We start from the raw sequence: 12254 nt of genomic DNA, 5'->3' as shown, positions 1-12254 counted from the left end.
TATAACAAAATTGATGTATAGGCGTCCCACATTCTAAATGAAAGAGTAGAGAGTAGATTAAAGAAATAAGCTACGAGCTTCAGAGTATCGTTTGACCTCCAGCGCCATCCATGGAGCGCTCTTCGAAGTGTTAGCTTCTTCAACTGCAGAACTTCATCTACTTCTACTGCCGAAGTAGAGTAGGTGGTGCTGGAGGTCAAACGGAAGCAACATTGCGGGTCCAACTCACCCTTTTGCTTCAGCGTCTATACATTGAGGCGTGGCTTATTCAGAGACTCTAGGAAAGAGACGGCTTTGACAGTGGGCGGGACCGGACTACGCGAGCAATTACTGAATATTACAATTAACAATGCACTTACTCTTAACAATCGACTTGTGCTAAGTTGTCATATGTGGGTCTCTATTTCACTACTCCTTAACACCCAAAGCTGTGAGAAGTCTCTATTTTAACGCCTTCTTTGAACATCTTTTTCTTTCTGTGGTGAGTTTCTTCTATTTTATCGGAAACATCTCTAAATAAATGGGCAACATTTAACGACATCGACACTCTAACGCGTCTTGCATCTTCAGGGCAATCCCGAGGATATCCAGATAGCTTTTATTTCCTGCGCATGTTTGAAATTAATCGCTGACTCTGCAGGAAGCTCCCGCAAGCGACATGGCTGGCTTGGTGAAAGCGTGTGCACGACATGTACCTTTGTGTTTGGTTTTATGGAAAACATGGCTGCTTCTTTAGCGTCATTGCTCGTATAGTTCAGTGAAAGTTCTCTCATACAGAGTCGCCTTGCAACGAAACTGCCTATTCTAGCACGTTCCGCGCACCGACGTTGAATACACTATTATGGCGACTGAATGCACGCTTGTGTGCCTGTGCCGTCGTTTTTCGAACGACGTCGAAATCACTGCGTGCCCTCTGAATGGGAGTACTCCCCGCTCCAAAGTTTGCGACAAAGAACCTCAGAAACAAATAATAAAGAAAAAAAACATAAATACCTACTTCGTGGTTTTATAGCACTCGAATGTGTCAAATCCGAAGCTATCGACGCAACAAAAATTTTGACCACTTTCTGAAGCGCCAGAGTATGCATTGAGGGTGAACGGGAGAATAGGTCGTGAACGGTGAGACGCCATTGTGGTACACGGTTTCTGTTGGTTTATGGCGTTGGAGGGGAAGCCTCATCGTGCACATCAGAGTAAGCATTCTTCGATAAATAGCGCACACGTTGGTAAGAAATACCTGTGCGTAACCAGGTCTGCCGCCAAACGTTACCCAACTTCAACGTTATTACCAGCAAAGTCCGTGAGTTCCACCGAATTATCGTATTATTATTGTGGAGAATTTGTCGTTCTATCTGGCCTGTCTTTACGAATGTTGAACTGCAACGTCTTAGAATATGAACCCGTACAGGAAAGATATACGGGCTTGCAGCAGATTTGCTCGGCAGTAGGCTTTCTTTGCTTTACGTAACACTTTCAGTGAATTATGTATCCCGTCTTTTGTTCCTTCTTTGGTTACGTAAAAGACCGTCGCGAGCACCAGTAAATAGCGAGCATACGTACAGCAGTAACTCTCCATGTAAAATAAATAGACCTAATAAGCAGTAAGTACGGCTTAGGGGGCGTTCACACGGGCCGATTTTCAGCACCAACTCAGACCAACTCGAAGCAACGTCTTTGGACCAACTTTAAGACGGTACAGTCTCCACGTTCACACGTACCAACTCGTTAGCTCCGCCCACAATCAACCTTAATGCAATCGGGGTGTATAGGTTCAAATCCAACCGCTGGTGACTTTTTTTTTAACTGTCATTAATCAAAACGAAGTCATTTTACTTCGCCAGAAGGTCACCAGTATCTCAAAAAATGCCTATTGATATGTTTATATGGCGCTAGCAACAACAACAACAACAACAACAAAAATTATCATGTATCCCTGTAGGATTTGAACCCATGCCAGGCAATACGACAGAAACGAAATCGCTCGACGCCCTCGAGGGTCACGTGGCAATGCTTCTCGCGTTGATTGGTTAGACCACCACCAACTCTCCGAAGTTTTTGCTCGGCGACCGATTCCCACCAACTCGAGTTGGTCATGGTCGGTGATGTCGGCCGACTGCCACCAAGTCCAAAGTTGGTCCGAGTTGGTGCAGAAAGTTGGCCCGTGTGAACGCCCGCTTAAACGAAAACTAAAATACATACAGAAGAGATATTCGGGTAATTAGGGAGAGTTGAAATATTCGGTCCTGTATAGGGAGTGCATAGGAGTGCCGTTACGGCGGACTTAAGCCGTTTCTTCTAATAATCTCTCTAATTATTACGAGCGTGCATGCAGCGTGTGCAAGATGGAACTATGGGAATTATAATGGGAACAGCATTGATTTAGTTGTCTTTATTTGTGCTTTTGGTTCTCATTTTCAGCGCCAGCCAACATGAGGATCGCCATAGTCTTCCTTCTTATTGTCGTGCCTGCCATATCTGGTTAGTCTCTTTCTCCGAGCATTCATTACGGTTTGCTTTCTGTGAAATACGCTGGAATAAGCAGGCCACACCAGGCGTTAGGCACTTTACTATGGCATCGCGTTCAGTTGTAGGCGTGGACCTTGTAATTAACTATGAAAGATGAAAGTCACTGAAAAGGTTAACCAGCTATCGGACTCGAACCCACATCTTCTGGATTACCGGTTCAGGGCTCTACCAATTGAGCTAAGTTGTGATCGTGTGTATGAGTGAGAAAAATGTAAGAGTGAACGGGGATGAAGAGAGAGAGAGAGATTGGTTGATTTGTCCCTTCACATGATGCGCCCTTGGAAGTCCCTGGGGAGGTGTGTTAGCTTAGCTCAATCGGTAGAGCCCTGGACTGGTGATCCCGAAGATGCGTGTTCGAGTACTACAGCTGGCTAACCTTTTCAGCGACTTCCATCTTTCATCGTTAATTTTTTAGGCAATTTGAGGCTTTGTATGTATTTGTCCTTTCTATGTTGTTCCAGCCTGAGAACATCAGTTCTCTTACGTGGACCTTGTGTTTGTTGGTTGACGATGTTCAACCCAGCTGACACTTGGTTGGTTTCGTTTTTGCCTCTAAAGAGGACGAAATAAACGGCTGAACTGGCCGAATGCGCGCGCCTGCCCATTCGGCTTCACCCACTCGGTCCGCAGTCAGCGAACAGAACAGTAGGGTTCACTGGTCCTTGTCTAACAGTGTTCACGTGATCCTTGCGTGTAGCCCTTCAACGTTCGCTCCGAACAGACGACAATTCAAAAACGATATCATCCCCTCTCTCACTCTGCTGCAAATGGGGTGCACACGGCCCTTTTGTGACACTTTCCATTCACGGTAGATATTGCAAAACCCGTGCGCCCCAGTTCTCATCCGAGTCAGGAGTAATGTGTATCATTCTGTGTACCGGTGGGCTTTAAGCGACTCGTGTGGTCAACTTCTCTTTTAAAGGCCGACCGACATGGCGCGTATTTCGCTCCGTGAAACGTTCCGCGAAAGCAGAGCGCGTGAAACGCGGAGCCCTGAATACGCGGAGCGAGAGACATGGTCGCGTAAGTATGGGTCACCCCGTGAACGCGAGATACCGCGAGTCTCCTGGCAACCCCCTTTTTCTTCCGCTCAATACGCGTGATACGTGGACGGTCTTCCATTGACTATTGCGCATGCGCCACTCTTATGCGTGGCGTGAAAGGGAGCGTTAGGTTCGTGTTCTGGGAACATTCCCTCTTTCAGGCGATCACTTAACACCTCCAAAGTGACGTCCGGTGGACGTCCCCGGGTGCACCCTGCACATCCCTTCTCCGGAACCGGGGAGCCGGAGAACGCTGGGGAAGGGCGTGGCCAGTTCCGGAGCGTGACGCATGTTCCGATGTACTGCCTTTCGAAATGGCGCAACCGTTGCAACACGTTGCAACCGCCCATGCTCTTTGTGTTTCCGGAATCATCGGATCTCGGCGGCAAATAGTTATAATATTATAGAGGACTGCTATGGTCTACTGCTATGTTTGATTAAAAGCAGACGACAGAAGAAAGGCCGACAGGTGGCGCGCGCTGAGTGGCTCTGGCGCTCGGCTTCCGGATAGCCCCACAAACACCATTAAGTGGAGACACTAAGAGTACGCTGCCCTGAGAACCCGGGATATGGCGCTCGGGAGCCTGCCTATAACGGGCCCAAATTCAGAACCCTCTTGACGCTCCGTTGCACCTAAGAAAGCGGATTCTGCGTGTGAAATTTTCGTTGATACGCAACGTGTTGCGCGCCGGAATACGCACCAAGTGGGTCGGCCTTTAATGGACAGGATGCAGTAATTACGTGTGAGGAAAAAAAATAATGTTTCCATTGTGATAATTTGTTTCCATTCAACAGCGTTGAACCAACGCGCCCACCACGCGCTACTGGCCGAACGCGCTGCTGATAGCTGGCTGAATCACCCTGTCGTGAAGGCGCTTTTAAAGGATGTACTGGTAGCTGTTCCAGTTGACCAAATATGCGACTACTTGCAACAGTTTGTGGACAAGGCACCGGCGCCAAACAACGGTTGAAGGATTGCACGTGTGAAATGAAGAATAAATGAAATCCGTTGAAAAGCTGTGTTTGTTGGTATGTTGTATCATCGGCCCTGAAACCCAGGACCCCGATATTCAACTTGTCGGTACACCATAACGCGCGCTAATTGGTGGTACAGCTGGTGAAAGGGGCTCGCCGTTCTCGGCCTCACAGAGGTGGGCAACATCACGACTTACACCTTGGGGGAATGTGCGTCCTGGGCCGACTTCTAAGGGAACTGTGCCGACATATGACTGAAAGCGTCCGAGGAAAAGCCAGGAAAAACCCCGGACAGCACAGCAGGCACCGGGATTCGAACCCGGTTACCTCCCAGTCTCGGCGCCATAACCACTGAGAGCCACGCGAGCTGGTGCGCGTTAATTGCATCACTTCGACCCGTGGTGGTGGTGGTGATTCGCCACGAACTCTTACGCGAGTCTATACGAAAGCGGATTTGGAGCGTGCAAACTTCAAGTATAGCGATAACGATCGCTATTGCAAAGTCCAAGTTCCGGGCCCTAGTATCGTCCGATGCGTAGTAGAAATGGACCCGCGTGGCTCGCAAAAAAACAAAAAAACAAAAAAGAGGAAACATAAAAGCCACGAAGCCAATAAAACCCACATCACATTGAATGTAGGTCACCCCATGCGTATATTTTATGCGGTTTTTTAGCTACATACGCCAATGGGTGCGGCAAAATCTGCGTAAAAACAGAGAAAGCAGGCCGGAAAGTAGAACGGTTAGGCTTACCTTGGGTGCCATGGCCTAGAAAATGCAATTAAGGTGGTGGTGGTTGGAGGGGGGGGCAAGTACTGCGAGTTATTAAGTGTGGTGACGTCCCGAAAAATAGCGAACTGTTACGTAAACCCCAAAGAGAAACCAAAAACGAGTTTATTTTAATGACGGTGATGGGAGTGTTGCATCGTTAGAGGAAGGGGATAATCTGCCACATTGTTCACGGTAACTTGAAGAAAGTGTAGTGATAAGCCTCCAAATCAGATTGTCCCTATAGACTGTCCAAAAAGGTAAGTGGTGCCTCAAGGGAAAAGTGTTGGTGGTGCTGGACTTGGGGCCATCAGCCAAGCAATTTTGCCATAGTGAGGGCAACAGTATGAGGCTGATTTAGAGGCACTGTAAGTGTTTTCCTGAGGTTGGCTACTCCTTGGGGGTTGGCTACTCCTGAAAGGTTGTCAGTGCGGATAATATAGAAGGACGCTTTCAAGATTTTCCAGATCACCGCAGTGACGGCATCCGATGGATTAACGCAACATCCTGAGGAGAGGTGTTTCGTGGAATCCCGAAAGAGATAGCTGAATTCGCTCCTGGAAGCCTAGATGCGGAAAGGATGTCACTTGCACACAGGCGGAAAGCGAGGAGCGTCACTAAATTATTGCGGAGGGACGGGACAAGGGACACCTCTCAGCAGTGCAGTACTAGTACTCTTGGTAGAAAAAAAAAAAAAGAAGAGAGAGAGAGAAAGGAGCTGCTTCTGGCGGCGCAATCAATCTGCCCATTTCCCACCCTGCCACCACAATGAGCCGAAACCACGAGACCCACTGGAAAACTAGTCTGTTTCATAGACACGCCGGTAAGCCATTACCGCATCCGTCGCAACAGGGTCGCACGAGCTTCGCAAGCCTTTGTTCTCAATGACTTGTAGTGAAGATTTCGCGTCGATGAACACAGCCGATATTCGCGGGTAACATCTATTGTAACAAGGGAAAGGGTGCAGGTTAGCTGGTATAGATCCATGAAGAAGACCGAGAGACACGGACACAGAAGACGACACACGTCTTCTGAGAACCTACATGTGTCGTCCCGCTTCTGTGTCCGTGTCTCTCGGTCTTCTTCATGGATGTGATGTGATGTGATGTGATGTGAATAAAGAAAAAACTGGGGATGTGAGTTTCGACGAAGTCAAACTGGCTACCCCAGTACACTTAATACAGAAAGTTCAATCCGATGATGAAATGATGAAAACACAAAAGGATGATGTCCAGAGACGAATAGAGACGATAATGGAGTTCAACATGTAGGTCAAAAGTTCAAGAGCTGCGCCCAAGTGAGAGTAAAGTGGCGGAATCGCCGGGGGCACACACAGGACACATCACGCATTCACCGTGTCATAGGATGTCCATAAGCCCGGTTGCATGCAAAAAGTCTTCAAGTGCCCTTAGCGCCTTGTGTGTTCATGGAACATCTATGGTGTAAAGCAGAAAGAATATAATGGTAATAATTTATTCAGCACAAGGGTGGGCATTATTTAACTACATTGTAATTAAAATACTATTTAAAATATAAATACTTGTATTTATATTTTGTATTTAAATACAGACTGGAAAAAATATGTTTATAATTATATTTAAATATAAATTTTTGGGTACCTATTCTTGTAAACACTTTATAAATGCTATTAAATACCGAATATACTGACTCATATGTCTTAAAAGTCGCCGTGCATTTGACCTTTCGGGAAGAAGGGCGAGTTTGGGGCGCATTGTTTGAGCTAGAATGCATGCGACAAACCATTTTAGACGGCGAGTTTTTCCCTGTTGTTGCGGACAATGGTTGCGGCTGATTACCTTGTTCAAATTTAATACAAGCCTTTGTTCATCGGCACCTGTTGAGATGCTGTTCTCCTTTGCGAATCTGATTGTGCAGCAGAACAGAAGACGCCTAAAAGATGCAGTCCTCGAGAAACTTCTACTATTAAAGTTGCCATGATAATCTAACAAATAAATGCTATTGTCCCTTGGTGATTTGTTATGATCATCGTTATTTCTGCAATTCCAGATGACATCCTCCTCACAGTATTTACAGAAGCAGTTACGGTATTTAAATACTCGTACTGAAAATAAATACCCATAATGAAAATTATTTACGAAGAGTATTTAAACACCCCTTTCAACAAAGTATTTTGTATTCATATTTAAATATTCAAACGAAATATTGATGCCCATCCCTGATTCAGCAGCTGAGGTTCGGGCGCGAAAGGGGTTTGGCCTTGCGCTGCATTTTGGATGTTATACACCTTCTGCCCTCTGGCTCTGAGATCCAACTCTGTCTATTCCCTGATTGCTCGCCTCCTGGGGCCAGGGGAGCTAGCAACGGAGCAGGCTCCGCTTTGGTCACCGCCATTTACGTCATCCAAATCTTCCCCGCATTGCGAAAAGAGAAGGTTTTTCAATATACCTTATTGGGGTAGACGTGTATAACCGCGGGGTGTACACAATATATAAGCGGCTCCGGAGCTGCTTCTGTCGTGTCCTTTCTGTTGTTGCCTTGCCCAAGCTCAGACTCTTTCTACAATGAACTTCATCCACAAGATATGCTATTTTATCAGTATACAATTTGTGCCTCAGGGACTCTGCCACAATACGTTCACACGCAGATGGATAATGTCGCTGTGTTTTTGAAGTAAACATATCTCTCCCCCCCCCCCCCCCCCCCCAGTGTTCATAAAGATGGGTGATCCGTTGTTGTTTGATAATTGTCCGGTAATTTTGACCTGTAGTTCGTGTAAACGTTTGGAAATCATATATCAAGTTGAGAGGACTGAGAGGGTGGTGGCGAGCTGGTGACGATTCATAGAGCCAGATGGCGCTTTGGTGTGTGTTGTCTTTTGACAACAACTTTATTTCAGGAGGATGGGTGGGGAGTTTCATCGCCGGGGGCGATACTCTACCCCGTTGCCGGAGGTGAAGCGGGGAATGAAGGAATGGGTCTCGTTACAATGAGGATCGGAGTGCTGTGACGTCCAAAAAGGCGAAGAGAGCCTTGAGGGCAGAGCGTTGGTGAGCTGGATGCGGCCAGGGACCAAGCAATTTTGTGAGGGAGAGGGGACGGGAGTCTAGCTCGTTGAGGGAGGCGGAGAGTACGGAGCGGGAAGGGTGCTAGTGTAGGCAATAGAGAAGAATGTGCTCGAGATCTTCAACAGCACCGCAGTGACTACAGTGGGGAGAGTTAACTTGTCTCAAGCGCCACTGTGCTGCGAAGGCCACGTCGAGGCGCATTCGATGAATTAATGCGACCTCTTGACGAGAGGTACGTGCTGGCATGCGGAAAGTGAGCGCTGGGTCAACCCTGCTCAGCACGGCGTGGGGGGGGGGGGGGGTTGTATGTCGGCGGTCCGTTGGCGGGTAGCCAGAGAAGTCACAAGGCCTCTCAGCAGTGCAATACGAGTCCGTGTCCGAGACGAGAGAGCTGCTTCGGCGGCGCTGTCCGCCAGTTCAATCCACCGCAATGGGTGGGAACCCATTGGAGAGTGAGCCGATGTCCTGCTTTGTAGACAAGTTTGTAAGCGGTTAACACATCCATATGTCGTCTTTTACTTGTCCTCAAGCTCAAGGGTTTCTTGCTCTATGGCAAGCTAGTTACTTTCATTGTCATTTGCGTGGGTGAGAACAACTCCTTAACTCCATGCCAGCATGGGCTCCACAATAAGTCGCCTACAGCTACAACAACCCGTGTCTGTTGACTACGATTTAGGATCAGTCACTGTCAAAGGTGGGCAGATTTGATGTTAATCCTTATGTAGCATTCTTATTGCACTGTTATGCAGCATCGTTGATGTTATTGCAGCATCCGTTATTGTTGGACAGATTGTTTTATGGCATATTTGGGCGCTTACGTTATTTTCCTGGATTTTAGCATATTAGATAGAGTTCCTAACAATATAATAATTCAGATAATATTCAAGCTAGCAAAACCCCAACACGAGGGACACAAACTGTTTAGCAGTAATAAAGTCATAACTGTTTAACATTCAGAAACTGTTTGACACTGGTTTAGAACTGTGGGTTATTAATTGGATACGTGCACACATATCAAATGGCACACAGGTTGCAGATATCTGCGGCATCAGTTCATTTAGTGTTATCTCGCCCGACGTAGTCTGATTGTTCACGGACGACAGCAAACTGTATACTGTCCAGTTTATAAGCGCGACGACGAAGCTTCCCTAAGTAAGAGTAACGCACAAAAGTCCATGGGGCTCGTGCTGAAAGATGATGAAAGAGGATGAAATAATGAATATTAGTAACGCTAAAGTCAATAAACGTTATGAAACGTCACGATACAGTCCCTGTCATTTTAAAGGCAGCGAAACCCCCTTGCCATTTTTTTTTATCCACTGTTGTGCACGACATTGTTGTCTGATAACACACAGTGAGTGTCACTTCTCAATGCGGCGTATATTTTATGCGCAAGTATTTTGAAGAAGGCCGGAACATGGACGGTGCTGCCGTCAAACGCCAGAAAATGAGCGACTTGGGTTGCGGGTCCAGGGATTGGGCGACTGGTATCACGTGATCAATAATTGCTGCAAAACAAGGTTGATGCTTAATTGATGTGACAATTAAACGTTACTTCAAAGCTAACGTTGATTTCTATACGTATTTTGAACAGAACAGTTTTGAGGTATTAAAACATTCAGCTATACCGCCGCGCCATCAGTGTTGTCGTGTCACTCGGGGTGGGCACCATGGTGGCAGTGATGGTTGTTACATTGGTCTTTCTAGTCCATCATAGTCGTGCGAAGCGGAAAGTAAAGGTTGGTAAAACTAATCAGATCAGTTGTCTGTTGCTGCTGTGTCGCGTATTCTAAAGAGTAAAGACCCAGAGATGCCTGGTGTGTGCCGTGATGTTCGGGGATGCAGAAACAGCTTATCGTTGACGACGGGCGTTTTCCACCTCAAGATTCCGAAGGACTGTGAACGAACTCGGGAATGCTTCGAATCACTTGGCTATGAAATTCGGACATCACTCAGGCAGTGCTCATTAGCTCATATTGTTTCCAATGTATGCGAAGGTGTCGCCTCAGGAGAAGTGCGAAAACGTACGAAGCAAGTTACAGTACCGTCATCGGTCATCGTAGAAGTGACGAGCTCAACAAAACGTTTGAAGTATGTATATGTATCGCACATGAATAAACCAAGATTTGTATGAGGGACGTACCAACGTTCCGACGTACGGTGTGCGTAAGTTTTCACAAGACAGCTATTGTGCCCTAGAGTAAGTTTTGCGTGTACACATTGTCGTTTGACTCCTATCTACTCAAATAGGATTCTCACACGTGTATGTAGGTTGCGTCTTCGCTATTTGAATTCACCGACATTTGGTCGGTAGATACAATGAAATAACTATTGTTACTCGTGAATTTCGTTCACGTGAGGTTCGTCTGTATATGTGCTTGATTGTTTATACTTCTGTGTCTGCTATAGAATGAAAGAATAGCTAGGAAACAAGCAAGGTGGTGAAGATGATGCATAATGTAAACCCCCGAGACTAGGAAACACGAAGGGACAGACACAATACGAAGTCTCAAAATTAAGACTTCGTGTTGTGTCTGTCCCTTCGGCATCATACCGTGGGAACAAGAAGGTAAGAAAGACTGTCCGGAAAGACCTGCCCTGATAGATGTCGACTTGTCCGTCATTGACTTGTCTATCCCAAAGGACATGGATCAGCTTCGCAGGCAGATCCACACACAAAAAAACAAAAAACACAAAAAAAACGTAAGAGCTCACGTAAGACCAAAGGACAAATATGGCAGTACGTGCTCGATTCTGCCGTAAGAACGATATCACATGCTGGATTCGTGAGCAAGGAACTTCCCGTCCGCCATCCCGAGGTACATTTCCCATTCTGTCAAAATGATGATGTGGATATTCTCCCGTTAAGAAACAGCGAAGCTCGTCGTAAAAATCCGGATACAAATCGTGGAGACATAGTCGGTCCAATCATACGGCGAATGCCATACACTGATTTGCTTGGCCCAGAGTTGCTCGTACAGGAATCCAAGACATCACTCCCCTTCAGTTAAAACGGTGAGGATGCTGATATGTCTGCACCAAGAAGGAATTACAGTGCCATACGTAAGACTCCAGGAGCAAACCGAGGGTATATGGTTGACCATATCATTCAACGAATGCCGTACACTGATTTCCTTGGCAAGGAACTACCTGTAGAGAATATCTCACTCCCCTTCAGCTAAAATGGCGAGTGCTTCAGCGTATGTGCACCAAGGAGGAATGACGATGTTATTTGTAAGCATCCAGGAGGAAACTGTGGGCGCATGACTGATTCTCCCATGCAGCGTATGCTATGCACTGCTTTCCTTGGTCCTAAAGAGGCTATAGGGAAATCTGATGTATCACTTCCCTTGAGCCAAAATGGAGGGGATTTCAGCATGTCTGCACCAAGGAGGAATTACGACATCATTGGTAAGGCTCCAGGAGCAAACCCCCGTGCACACGATTGGCCCTGTCTTGCAACGAATGCCATGCACTGATTTTCTTGGTCGTGAACTATCTGCAGAGAAATCCGATGTATCACTTTCCTTCAGCAAAAATGGTGAGGACTTCAGCACATCTGCACCAACGAGGAATGACGACGTCATCGGTAAGACCCCAGGAGCGAAACGTGGGCACATGATTTGTTTTGTCATGCAGCGAATGCCGTACACCGCTTTCCTTTGGCCAGAACTGCCTTCAGAGGAATCCGATGTATCACTTCCCTTATGCCAAAACGGTGAGGATTTCAGCATATCTGCACCAATAAGGAATGGGGACGTTATTGGTATGGCTCCTAGAGTAAACTGTGGGCGCATGATTGACCCTACCATTCTACGAATGCCAGGCACTGATGAAATAGAACTGGGGTTCCAGTATTACACCAATGTCAAAGCAGCTTCTCTGACCTTCAGTCCG

General features: G+C 46.7%; 1 long non-coding RNA gene across 1 annotated transcript; it reads left to right on the top strand.

Annotated features, from left to right (window-relative positions):
* Nucleotides 1-1201: 1201 nt before the first annotated feature.
* Nucleotides 1202-4585, top strand: LOC135365941 (uncharacterized). The gene is made up of 3 exons (XR_010414028.1): nucleotides 1202-1300; nucleotides 2419-2478; nucleotides 4365-4585. It is a non-coding gene; the product is annotated as an uncharacterized LOC135365941 (long non-coding RNA).
* The last annotated feature ends 7669 nt before the right edge of the window (nucleotides 4586-12254 follow it).

The sequence above is a fragment of the Ornithodoros turicata genome, chromosome 8 (genome assembly GCF_037126465.1).
Source record: "Ornithodoros turicata isolate Travis chromosome 8, ASM3712646v1, whole genome shotgun sequence".
In the NCBI taxonomy this organism is placed as follows: Eukaryota; Metazoa; Arthropoda; class Arachnida; order Ixodida; family Argasidae; genus Ornithodoros; species Ornithodoros turicata.
This window is presented reverse-complemented; position numbering and strand designations above follow the sequence as displayed.